Below are 12,543 nucleotides of genomic sequence, written 5' to 3' on the forward strand. Positions count from 1 at the left end.
ACTATCTAAACCAGCAGCAGCTGACTTTTGCATTTGTCATGTGAAAACAATGTGCAATGGACATTATCATTTCTTTGCATTATGATAGTTGTCTCTATCCTTGCATTCTTCTCTTTTGGTCTTATTTTTGCTTTCTTATCCTGTGTTCCTCTTCATGTAATTTTAAAGTGAAAACACATGACTACAGCCCAGCCCCTGTCCATTTATTCAGCTGCACCTACTTATTCAATTTAAATTGGAAGGAGAGTTTACCAACTTTCGAAAATAAATCCTGGACCATTGCAGAGTATTGTATAAACAAAGGTCTAATTTCATTTCTATCTGGTTTTTAAAGTGGTTTGTTTTTTTTTTTGGTGTGGGGGAGAAATTTACAAATGACCTTTCTGCTAGGAAAAAAACAGAGCAGAACAAAATTAACAGGCCCCACAACAAAATCGAGAGCTTAAATTAATGGCTTCTGGCAAACTGTCAGCTAATATTAACTCTTATCATTCAACACAATGTCAGTTTGAAGCGCTTCAGGATAGGGCATTTGAATGTTAGAATCCTGATTAACACTTAACATGGAATTCATTTAACCTTTCAGTTCACTTTTGTAACCCAGGACACCTGACTAGTCCTCCTTAACATTTTGGTGACTCTCCCTGGCTTTATCTTGGATGGAGAGTACCATAACAAAGACAAAGACTGTACAACAGATTGCTACTAGAAAACAGGATCTTGTTTTACCTTGTATTCTGACCAGTTAGTAGAGAGCTTATTGGTGCTAATATTGGAGAAGGCTCAAATTGAAGAATCATGATCTGACTGCCCTACAGCCTAGAGGTGTCCATATGATGTTGGTGTATAAAGCTAAACAAAATCAGAGCCCCATTTTGGTAGGTTCTGTATACATCCATAGTTCAAGCTGTTCTGACCCTGAAAAGTTTTACAATCTAAACTGATAAAACAAAGGAAGCAGATGCAGGAAGGTAAATATCAGTTATTGGACTAGCCAAAGGTCTGGTCCTATAACTTATGTACTGGAGCACACTGACTTTCACTACTGCCTCGGCAAATCTTAACTCCTGAAAATTGCACTACCTTTATGTGCCTAGTATTCTTCCATAGCTCAGGTTGTGTTGAGGGTTGCAGTCCTACTAGGGATTACTTTTATTAATTAATATTGATCACTTGGAAATTTCAAATCCTGACTTAGATTTTGAGCACATCTAGAGTTTAGTGTGTGATTAGGTCAGGGTTTTAGTTCAGGTCTATGTCTAATTCTTTGTGAAACATTTTTTTTTTTATCTGAGGAATACACACACACACACACACACATACATATATATATATATATATATATATATATATATATATATATATATATTACCTGTGTGTGTGGACTGGAAAATTCTTTAAAAAACTATTTTGGTGTGAAGCAATTATGTCTGGGGGAAGGTGCCACATAGTAGTAGGATGACTAGAGATCTTCCTCTGCCTGGGAAACAGATACTTGTTGTCTGATTATATTTATTCCCAAATGTACTACAACCAACCTACTTCTTCCCTTCATCCTCGCTTTCTAGCTTGATCAATTGCATGAGCCCACAGACATATGCTTACAGGTTTTTTTAAACAATGTTTTCATCTCTTCAGTTTGCCTTCTACATATCTGGTGAGTAGGTTCTTCGTTTCCATCAGGCACAGTAACAAAAATGTGCCTTGTCGTGTTGGCTTTAGTTTCTACCAAGTTTCAATACTCCATTTCTCAAATGCCATTTCTTTCATATCCCCTCACCGCCCCCAACACACATACACAGGCACACACCTAAATTGAGCAGAGTGAAGGAACCAGTAGAGTGACTTGCCAAAGATGTCACAGTAACTCTGTGACACGATAGAGCATTTAATCTGATGCTAGTATTCTACCCTCCTTTTTAACTGCAGAGCCACATACGGGGACATTCCTCTGTACGTTCCCTAATTGGTTTGATCCCAGAAAGGTGGATTGTTTATTTAACTTCATGCTGTAAATCCTCCTGCCCTGATGGCTACTGGATGTCTGGCATTACAGTGAATTCTTGATCACTTAACTTTGTGGAAACTTATACACTGTTACCATGAGAATGCGCCTCCTGGGAAGTCTCTCTCTTGACATAAAAATGTAATGCCATTGTGCTAAGATTCACTCACTAATCTGTGCTGAAGAATGGTTTCACAGCCCTTCGGATCTTTTGGCTTAATTATTATTGAATTTCAGCTTTTATATGAAAGTGTCAATGCTTTCTCACTTAAAAAACACTGGGTAACCAAGAGATACCTATAAACTTGTTTCAGCAAACACCACATGGCCAACTCACAGTAGCATGCTACTAAAGCAGAAGATATATGCTTTCAAAGCAGAAAGAACTACGCTTGTATTATGCTGCCTTTGTGAATCTACAGTGGTTGCACCTAAGGAGGAAAGCTCTGTTTCTCTTAGGGTGAAGGGACCATACTAAGGGAACTTAAAAATGTACCTGAACGTCAACATGTGCAACTTCACCTTTAGATGTCTATTGTAGATACTGCATATACCAAAGAACATTATCCCATAGGTACTCCATATACTGTCAAGCCTGCCAGTAACTAAGGCTTAAGCTATGTGCAACTTAGTATTTTAGTGATATCAGATGTTTAGACTGAAAGCACAACTGGAATGCAAAGTGTCCACAGTATAAAAAATGCTACAAAAACACTATAAATATTAAGGTCATGTTTAATTATTTATTGAAAGCAATTAGGAAATTAAAAGCCACTGGCTCAGTGAAAGGTAGTCCATGACTATGTTTCCATTCTATGGCTGTTGTAGGGCCCCTAACTCTTCACAAGTTATCTTAGGTACAGTATGTCTCTATAGCAGTCAAAGGTGTGACTGCAATTCATGAGCTATGCTTTATCTAGTTTATCTAGTCTTGGGTATTGATTGCATTGTAACAAAAATAGTACACAGCTCAATGTGGGTTGTAGACTGTGCCTGGGACACAGGGTGAATGGCTGGATAACTTGCCTGGGCTGAACTCAGTAGTGCCACAGGTATGCTGTACCTGAGCTAGCTAGTTTAAAGCCACCTTGGACACGGCAACCTGAGTTTCAATTAGAAACCTGAAGTGGAGTATGTGGAATCTGAGCTCTGAATAATAAAACCTACTGCCCAGGATGGCTAGGTGGATGGACACATCCTTATTTTTCCTCGGACCAATGGCACGGTCCCATAGTACTTGCCTGTTCATCTGCTCACTGTGCCATCAGTACTGAGAAGCATCTGGGTGGCAAAATGGGTTGTTGTGCAAGGTCATTTCTTTCTATCTAAGGCCTGGCGTCTTTGGGTCTTACTCTGAAACTGTTACACTTGCTGTCATCCTAACAGGGTGGTGAGTATATCCTTTTTTTTCCATTTACCATTCTTGTCAGGGTCTATCTATAGGTTCAGCTGCCCTCAACCACATGGCATATTATATAGCTGTTACAGCAGTTATGGAGACAACCAGCACCTCCTCTCCTTTACATCAAATGCAAAGAGGACTGTTTCCAGTTTGCATCATTCTTAGCTGAAATAAATATGTGCATGGAAATCAGTTAGATAAAAAACAGAACCCCTGAAAAACTGAGGTGATGGTTGGCATAATGAGGAAAGACAGCTCTCTTTAGTACTTCACCTATCAAGGGCACCTGCTGTAAAAATTAAAGTAAATTTCTTATGGATCCTCAAAGAATCGTGGTCTTAATGTCCCTGTCCTTCTTTGCTGGTCAGAATGTATGCCTGGTCTTATCAAATGCAGATCTAACCATAGTGATTTATAACACCCCGACTTGATCACTGCAATTTACACGTGCACAGTTCCAATGTCAACACATTTGCTTCTCTGGCCACATGTCATATTCCAGGTCAGACTTCTTTTGGTTGGAGATGTTTACTGTGCAGCTGTATGTAGACCAATACACTGGGGCTTGTGTGCCTTCGGATTCCACTTGATTGCAAAGTTGTTTACAGACATCATTTCTGGCTCTAGGCTCCTACTTTCTAACTGGTGTCTTCTGGAAGTGGTAGCTCGCAGTCCATGAGATTCATACTCTGGCCTGTAGTTTACCTTTTCAGAAACAAATACAAACTGGAGAGAAGGATATTTAAAACAATGTCTGTTTTGTGTTGTCAAAATTAAATACATATATGCCATTCCACCTTTATCCTCTTTCCTTCTCTTCTTCTGAGTTTGGGTCCCTAATCCCCTCTCTGGTACCCCATTCTTCTATGTAAGGATTCCCTTCAAAATTATAGGCTCTTCTTTCAAACCCAGATTCCTTTTAGTTTTTGTTGGACCCTCCAATCATCAGGTCCTTTTTTGCTCAAGAAACTTGTTGTTTTGAGTTTCTCTACAAGTCCCTCTTCAGTTTCTTGACCTTTTTGAAGGACTATACCAGCCTCCACCACTTTGTTCCTTCTATGTTGTTTTTCTTAGCACTAGAAAAGCCCTCTTGGATCAACCAAGTTATGCAATCCCTTTCACCAACAGATCAAGCTGCTTAAAACTAACTAGGCTTTTCTTCTCCTATTTGGAAGGCTGCCCCAGAACCCCATTCCTCTGACTGTTAGCAACCCTCCTTCATAAGAAATGTATACACAGTTGTTCTTTAGCTTCAGTAGTTCTGTTCCTTCCATGGTGCATTTACACAGAACAGCCATATCCCCTTTCACCCTTCACTTTGTGAGACTAAAGCTATGCATGCCTAACACATTGCCTGCCCCCTCCTGACCCCACAAAATGGAAAACAATTTTAGTTCCAATCCCCGCTCCAGTCTCTTAATGGAACTCAGTTCTTCCCCACTTGAAAGTGAATGGCCTGATCCCTAAAGACTGTATGTGTCTTGCTCCCTCTGGTTCAGTGAATATTTCTGCATTCTTACATAGAATGTAACCACTTCAACAGGAAGAGGAGAAAATGAGTCCAACCTGGCTGTGCACCCTCCTAGAGCATGAATGATGAGGATTCAAAACCTCTTAGGGACAGGAGGGATTTGAACCTGGGTTTCTCACATTCTGAATTTTTTTCTAGTGATTGATAAATTGGGTAAAAGGTAGTTCCTCCACAGGCCCTGCTTTGCATGAGGTCAGGCAGGGTTTGAGCATGACTGCCAGGTTGGGTCCCCTTCTGCCACCTCATTTGTGATTTCTGACAGGGTTTAAATGCAACATACAGTGTTGCTTGGCTCCTACTATCAGGGCTTTGCTGGCTGTGTATATGTGCAGCAGAACAACTAGGGCACCTACAGTAGGGGGGCTCAACCCTTAGCCTGCAGGTCACATCTTGCCCATAGTGCTGTGTGATCCAGCCTGCAGGGCTCCCTAAGAGTCCAGAAATTTGGTTGGTGGTGGTAACAGTTAACACTGCCACTCTTCTCCACTGCCAAATTTCCATGGGCTGGATGATGTGTGGGGGATCTAGCTGGCATGTGAAGACAGGGATGAGGCAGTGGGCTTGATTGGGTGTGTGCTGGGCCAGGGTTGGGGTGATAGGCCTGGTTTAGTGTGTGAGCGGATGGGGAGTGGGACAGCAAGCAGGGTCAGAGCAGGGGAAGGGGCTTGAATCAGCATGTGCAGAATTGGGGGGCTAGGGTGGTAAGTCCATTCTGGCATGCACAGGGCCAAAGCTAGGGCAGCAGGCCCAAACTGGCATACATAGGGTCAGAGCTGGGGCCAGGATGGTGGGCATGATATGGCATATGGAACCATATTGGGACCATGGACTGGATCTGGCCCACAGATCGACCTCATACCACTCATCTGGCCTAAGGGTCCAAGAGGTTGGACCCCACTGATCTACAGCATTTTATCAGTATAAAGTTTGGCACTGAAGAAGTATAGGAATCTGGGCTAGGGACAGACATTACACATAAACTGATTTAATTGAATCATAGAATCATAGAAGCAGGGTCGGAAAGGACCTTGTAGATCTTCAAGTCTGACCCCCTGCCTGGGCAGGAGGAAAACTGGGCTCAAATGACCCCAGCCAGTTAGGCATCAAGCCGCTTCTTAAAACCCCCCAGGGTAAGTCTCAGCACCACTTCCCTTGGAAGTTGGTTCGAGATCCTAGCCACCCTAACTGTGAAGTAGTTCTTACAGACGTGTAATCTAAACCTACTCTCCAACAACTTGTAGCCGTTATTCCTTGTTATCCCGGGGGGCACTAGGGGAAACAAGGTCTCCCCTAAACCCCTAGTGAGTTTACAGATGGTCACCAGGTCCCCCCTCAGCCTTCTGTTGTGAAGGCTGAACAGGTTCAGGTCCCGTAGCCTCTCATTGTAAGGTCTGCCCTGCTGTCCCTGGATCATGCAGGTGGCCCTCCTCTGGACCCTCTCAATGTTGTCCACATCCCTCTTGAAGTGGGGTGCCCAGAACTGGACACAGTACTCCAGCTGCAGCCTGACCAGTGTTGCGTAGAGGGGGAGGATCACCTCCTTGGCCCTACTTGAGATGCACCTGTGGATGCACGATAAGGTCCGGTTAACCCTGCCGACCGTGACCTCGCATTGTCAGCCCATGTTCATCTTGGAGTCACTGATGACTCCAAGATCTGTTTCTGCCTCTGTACTCTCAAGAAGGGAGTTTCCCATCTTATAAGTGTGCTGCTGGTTACTACTGCCCAAGTGCAGCACTCTGCACTTGTCAGTATTGAAACGCATCCTGTTTTTGTTAAGCCCACCTCTGCAACCTATCCAGGTAATTCTGCAGTCTTTCCCTCCTTACTAACATGCCCACCTCATCCCAAATTTTGGTATCATCAGCAAATTTGAACAGGTTGCTTTTCACCCGGTCATCCAAATCGCGGATAAAGAAATTGAACAGTGCGGGCCCAAGGACCGAGCCCTGGGGGACTCCGCTGCCCACTTCCCCCCAGGTTGAATATGACTCATCCACCCCCACCCTATGAGTACGACCCTTCAGCCAATTTGCAATCCATTTTAAGTGATTTAAGTGATCAGAAACTGGTTTAAACCTGTAACAGTACATAAGCTCAGTGCACATAAACCAGCTTCAAAATGGCTGAAACTGGTTTAAGATAAACCTTGTTGAATGTAGTATCAGACTTAACTAATTTGGATCAAACCAGTTTATGCAATGCATGTCCTAGACCCCTTGCTGGTTTAAGTTAAACTCGAATCCCCCAGCATCCCAGATGCTTTGCAGCCCTGGGCTATGCTGTGCCACCTGCCCCCCATCCCCCTTGGTGCTTGCTGCTCAAGCAGGGATCCCCTCTCTCCCTCTCTCCCTTCCTCCCTCCTTCTAATCTCCCACCACATGGACCCCCAGCCCCACGGACCCTAGGCATGTGTTATGCTAGCTAATACTGAGAGGTGTCTGTGTGTGTGTGTCTCCAATATTACAGGGACAGGCAGACAGAACAGTGTCTGCTTAGGGCTGTATGGAGCAAATCAGCAGGTCAGCTGGTAATGTTACTCCGTTACTTCCTTGGAAAAAGCTATTTAAGAAGAGCTTGAACTAATGAGAGAGGCTTTTGTTTTCTTGATGGGCTTATAAACACTGTGTTATCAGCCCCCTGCTGGCTCCCTTGTCTGGCAGATTTGCAGATAGTATGAAGAAGCAGGGAGAGGGAGATTAAAAAGCTCAGGATCATCAACATATGCATGCACTGCACACCCCCCCTATGCCTCAGGGTGCTAGCCAGGGCCTAGAGGCTGACAACACTCCTGCCTCTTGAGCAGCAAGTGGGGGGAAGCCTGGAATGGTGCAGGCAGGGTGAGGGTTTACACCCCTCCCTAATCAGAGCATCCTGCTGGGGCTTAGCCACACCCCCTTCAGCTCAGCACTATGGAAGGGAAGGAAGGGCTGCTCTAGTGCCCCTCGTCTTCTATCCTGAGCCACTGCAGGCATGTGCTAACATTTCTTCAGTCCAGAGGGGATGTCTGTTCAGTTGCAAACTGGTTCAGCCTAGCCAGGTTACACTAACCTGCAAAGATTGCATCAATTCAGGCTCAGGCTTTTTGAATGTCTGTCCCTAGCCCTGCAGTTTGTGGTGAAGGGAGGGAGTTATGAATGCCTGTGGTGCCCAAGGTATGGATATACAAACTAGTTGCTATAATCACACTCTTTAAACAGTTTTTATCCTACCTGAGCTAGTAGATAACCACCTTCTTCAGTACCAGTTCAAAGCAGGGGACAGAGCCTGCTGCTGGCAGCTGTTCCTAAAAACATGTCTGCTTCCTTATATCCAGAATTTGTGTGGGTTATGGGTAAAGTGAAGAGGTCAGCATATCTGTTACTGCATACTCATGTTTCAGGTTGCAGTCACCCACTGTTAGGGATCCAACCATTTTAATAGAGAATAGGGTTATCTTTTCCTTTTTAGCCTCATGCATGTGGCAGAATGCCATGTCTGTCTCTCCCCAAACTACTATCAGGCAGATGACCAATCTAACAATTTGGTTCAGGTAAACCTGAGTTATAACCTGAGCTAGATACATTCGTAAGGGACAGGGAAACCTGCTCATTCCGCCTACATGACTGGCCTCACACACCTGGGTGGGCGTTTAAGCTCCCTATTGTTCTAAGCAATGCCATCATGACTGGGAAGGGGCTAGAGATCCTGCCAGTCTACCAGGCAACCAGTGATGCATATCAAATCGATTGGCTGGCAGCCAACAGCTGCTGGCCTTCATTGAATCAGGTAAATGAGGTCATAAGGTCTATATAAGTTAAGGACTGCCCAGGAGGTGAGGCAGAAGCCATGATGAGAACTCTCAGAGAAGCTGGACCATCTGAAACTCACTCTCTCTCTTGAAACCCATGTTCAATGAACTGTCTCCAGAGGGTATCTCCACCTGCCTCTGGATGATACTTGTGAGTAAGCTACTTGAAATCTAACTAGATATATAGCTTGCAGTAATTCAGATGCATGATCAAAGGCTACCATGCCACTGCTTGCTCTAGGGTAGTTCTCTGATATTGCTCTACCCTGTACCCTATTCCAAACCTACTCCTTGTAAGCAATAAAGTTCTCCTCTGTACCTAGCATGGGAAACTTATTGAGAGAGGGTCTACATTATACCTTGGGGTCCCCTTGGTTTGACTGACTAAGGGAGACCACTTTTTGGGCTTCAAACTGAGGGAAACACCCCAAGTTCTTGCAGTGAGTTGAGTACCCCTCAAAGACCACTAGTTCTGTGTTTCTCAGGGGGCACAGGGTCAAGATCAGTCCAGACCCTGGGTGGTGGTGGCATTACCCTCAGGCTTGCAGTTGAGCTCCAGGAAGGGGGTCGGCCAGACATGAGGCACCCCCAGGGAGGCACTCAGAGCCTGGAAGGTAGTCAGGAGAAGTGATGTGGGTGGCTTAATGCAAGAGCACCCCCTACTGATCCACATCTAATATACCTAGGAAGTATTTTACCCTGTAGCTTTGGGAATTCTTAACTCCTGGGAATTTGAAAATAGTTGGAGAGGATATTATGTGTGTGTGTAAATGTCTGGTTATTAATGTTGATTTAGATGCTTTCAATTTATGCAGTTTGACTAGGCAGAAGAAGTTCTGTTTGTGGGTACATCTGAAGAACTTCAATCCATCTGTATCTGTAGCCTATCTTCAAGTATGACTATGCTCCCCCATAACTTGGAGTCATCTGCGAACTTGACCAGTGAGCTTTTCACCCCCACATCTAAATCATTAATAAAGATGTTGAAAAGTACTGGATGGAGCATTGACCCTTGTGGGACACCGCTGACCACTTCTTGCCAGGATGAGACAGATCCATTCACTACAACTCTCTGGGTTCTATCCTGCAGCCAGTTTCTCACCCACCTGACTGTCTCAGGGTTAATCCCACAAGCCTCCCATTTTCTCGTGAGGATATCCTGAGATACTAGATCAAAGACCTTTTGGAAGTCAAGGTATACACTGTCAACCTGCTCTTTTGTGTCCAGGTGGCAAGTTATCTGGGCATAGAAGGAGATGAGATTGTTAAGTAAAGACCTACCTGTGATGAAGCCATGCTGGCTGTCATTCATAATCTTACCTGGCTGTCATTCAGAATATTGTCAAAATGTTTTGGACAGCTATATCAGGCAACCTTTTGTCACAAGGTAAAACTTGCATTCAGAGTTTTACTACTGTCTCTGATAAGGTTTCATATAAATGCTTAAGAATATCACCAGGAATATTTTGGGCTCCACAGTCCTACAGACCTAAAGGGGAGGAATTTCAAATTAATTTCTTCTTTTCATTTGGCTCCTAGTTAGACAACTACTTTGTGAGTCCTGATACCACTCCATCCAAACATGAGTGTGGTTTTTGTTTTTTAGCCAGATTTTCTCCTTAGTCAGACTCCTGCTAGAGAAATTTTATTATGCTGTATATCAAAAGGGTAAAACTGCCGAGGCAATCTGTCAGAACTCAATAACTATTGCTGCTCTTTTCTCATCCAGATCCTCTGTGGCCATCAACAGAGTTCTGAAGCCAGAGGGAAATAAAGAGCCATTGCTTTCGGTGTACGCTCATGATTGGGGATATATTGATAGTTTGTTGTGCTAGGAAGGAGGGTTTATGAGTGCCTCTGGCAAATAGTGGTGTAACCTGGGAACCTATAAATTCAAAGTTGGCATTATTGAACAAAGAATTTTCTTTAGTTAGGTCCTGAGGTACAAGTCAGTAGGAAAAACCACACTGCACTGCTAATGTATAGTCACAAAAAATTACTTCCATTTCCCAAAGCAAGTAAAAAAATTCAAAAGCTCACCAGCCCAATAGATTTAATACATTCTAGTAATAGAATTAGAAGTAATACTGATATTAAAAATTATAATGCGCTACTCTTTGTCAGTGTATATATAATGTGCCAACATCCGTTGAGAACATTTGGTCTCCTGGCATTTCAATAAAAGTCAATTCTCTTTATTTTGATAATACTTAATTATAGGCTAGCAGTTGCCACAGTAACACAAATAAATTAATTTTACAGGAATTGGATGTCATTTAAAAATAACAAAGAAACGCTGTAGAAATATTAGTGGATTTCAGTGGAGTTACTGTGGATTAACAATGGTATATACAAGAGATGAATCTGATGTTAGCGATTCAGCAGCAGTCTTAACTGAAGAAATGATAAAGCCCTCCAGAGACTTACTACCTATCTGTTGGCAAAATAATTGTACAACACAACTCAACATTTAGTATGCTTTTCTGGTTCTCTCTTCCTTCTTCTCCTAAATGGTAAGCTAGAATTGGTGTAACAGGTAATATTAAATACACAAAGTTTTGTGTAAAACAGATTTTTCAGTTGCATGGAAACTTTTGAAATTTATGAGGTTTCTCCAGATCAGTGGGTCCCAGGCATTTAGGTTTGAAGCACCACACAATAAGCTTGAGGCACCCCTTGGAAAATGTCAGCTCTCAGTTTTCACGCAGTTTTTTGATGACAGAAAAATAATAGGGCAAGTCTTCTGTTGCAAAGACCGCAGAAAGGCCACAACAGGTTAGAATGTTTTTAACCTTATGGAATCTTATTTGAAAACTCCAGGTTTATCTTGTGAATCCTGTGATAACTTTGTGTGGCACCTTGGGGCATTCTTGAAAGGCTCTCAAGGCACCCCAGAGTGCCACAGCCCCCTGGTTGAGTATCATTGCTCCAGATACTTAGCCACACTTATCCTCTGATAAGTGTGAACTAGCTTACCCCATTTTCATGGTGGTGTAAGTTACCTGAGAAGTGGGGGGTAGTGGGGAGGAGAGGGGAGGGAAGAACTTGGCAGGTTCCAACAAGAGCAGGCATCATATTGTGAATTCACATTCCCATATTACGCAGCATGCTTATTTCTTCACATGTCCAGACTCTTAGCTGAGTATTTACAATGTCAAGAATTGAGCTCTATGGGATGTTACAGTTTTCCAGACGTAATAGATAAGGCATTTTAATTCAGTATCCCATTATGTTTCTGTTAAAGGTTAAAATAAACTTTCATCTATGTTCTACTAGTCCACACAGGTGATTCTCATATCAGTATGAGATTTTTGGATCCTTTTTTCCGCCCCAGATAAATGTATTTATAACATGGAATAGTGAGACTGTTCAAGACAGTTCAAACAAACAATTCTGTAGTAGCTTTTAGCCCTTTAGCCAGGCTACTTAATTATCCAAGAATGTCAATTCAATTCAGAATTACCTTACACAGGTGATAGTCATAGCTGAGCATTGCCACTCATACATACAACTATTACGCATTAAAACCAGTACATAACATGCAGATGATAATTTTAAATCCATGTTTTTTCCTCTGGAATTTAACTAGAAACTGTTATGCCACTTCAACAAGGGTTCAAATTGTAATAAAATCTTTAGCTTATAGGTCAGTTTGGAGCTCCTTGTTTTTTTTACTTAAGAAGCTGTCACTTCTTTTGACCACCATTTCATTATACACCATTTATTATTTTACAGCTGAATTCTTTGAAATCCAAATAACTTTTGATATACAAGGAGTTTTCTGTTACAAGTAGTGTTAGGTTTATTTTGTATAA

Source organism: Alligator mississippiensis, chromosome 1 (genome assembly GCF_030867095.1).
Source record: "Alligator mississippiensis isolate rAllMis1 chromosome 1, rAllMis1, whole genome shotgun sequence".
Lineage (NCBI taxonomy): Eukaryota > Metazoa > Chordata > Crocodylia > Alligatoridae > Alligator > Alligator mississippiensis.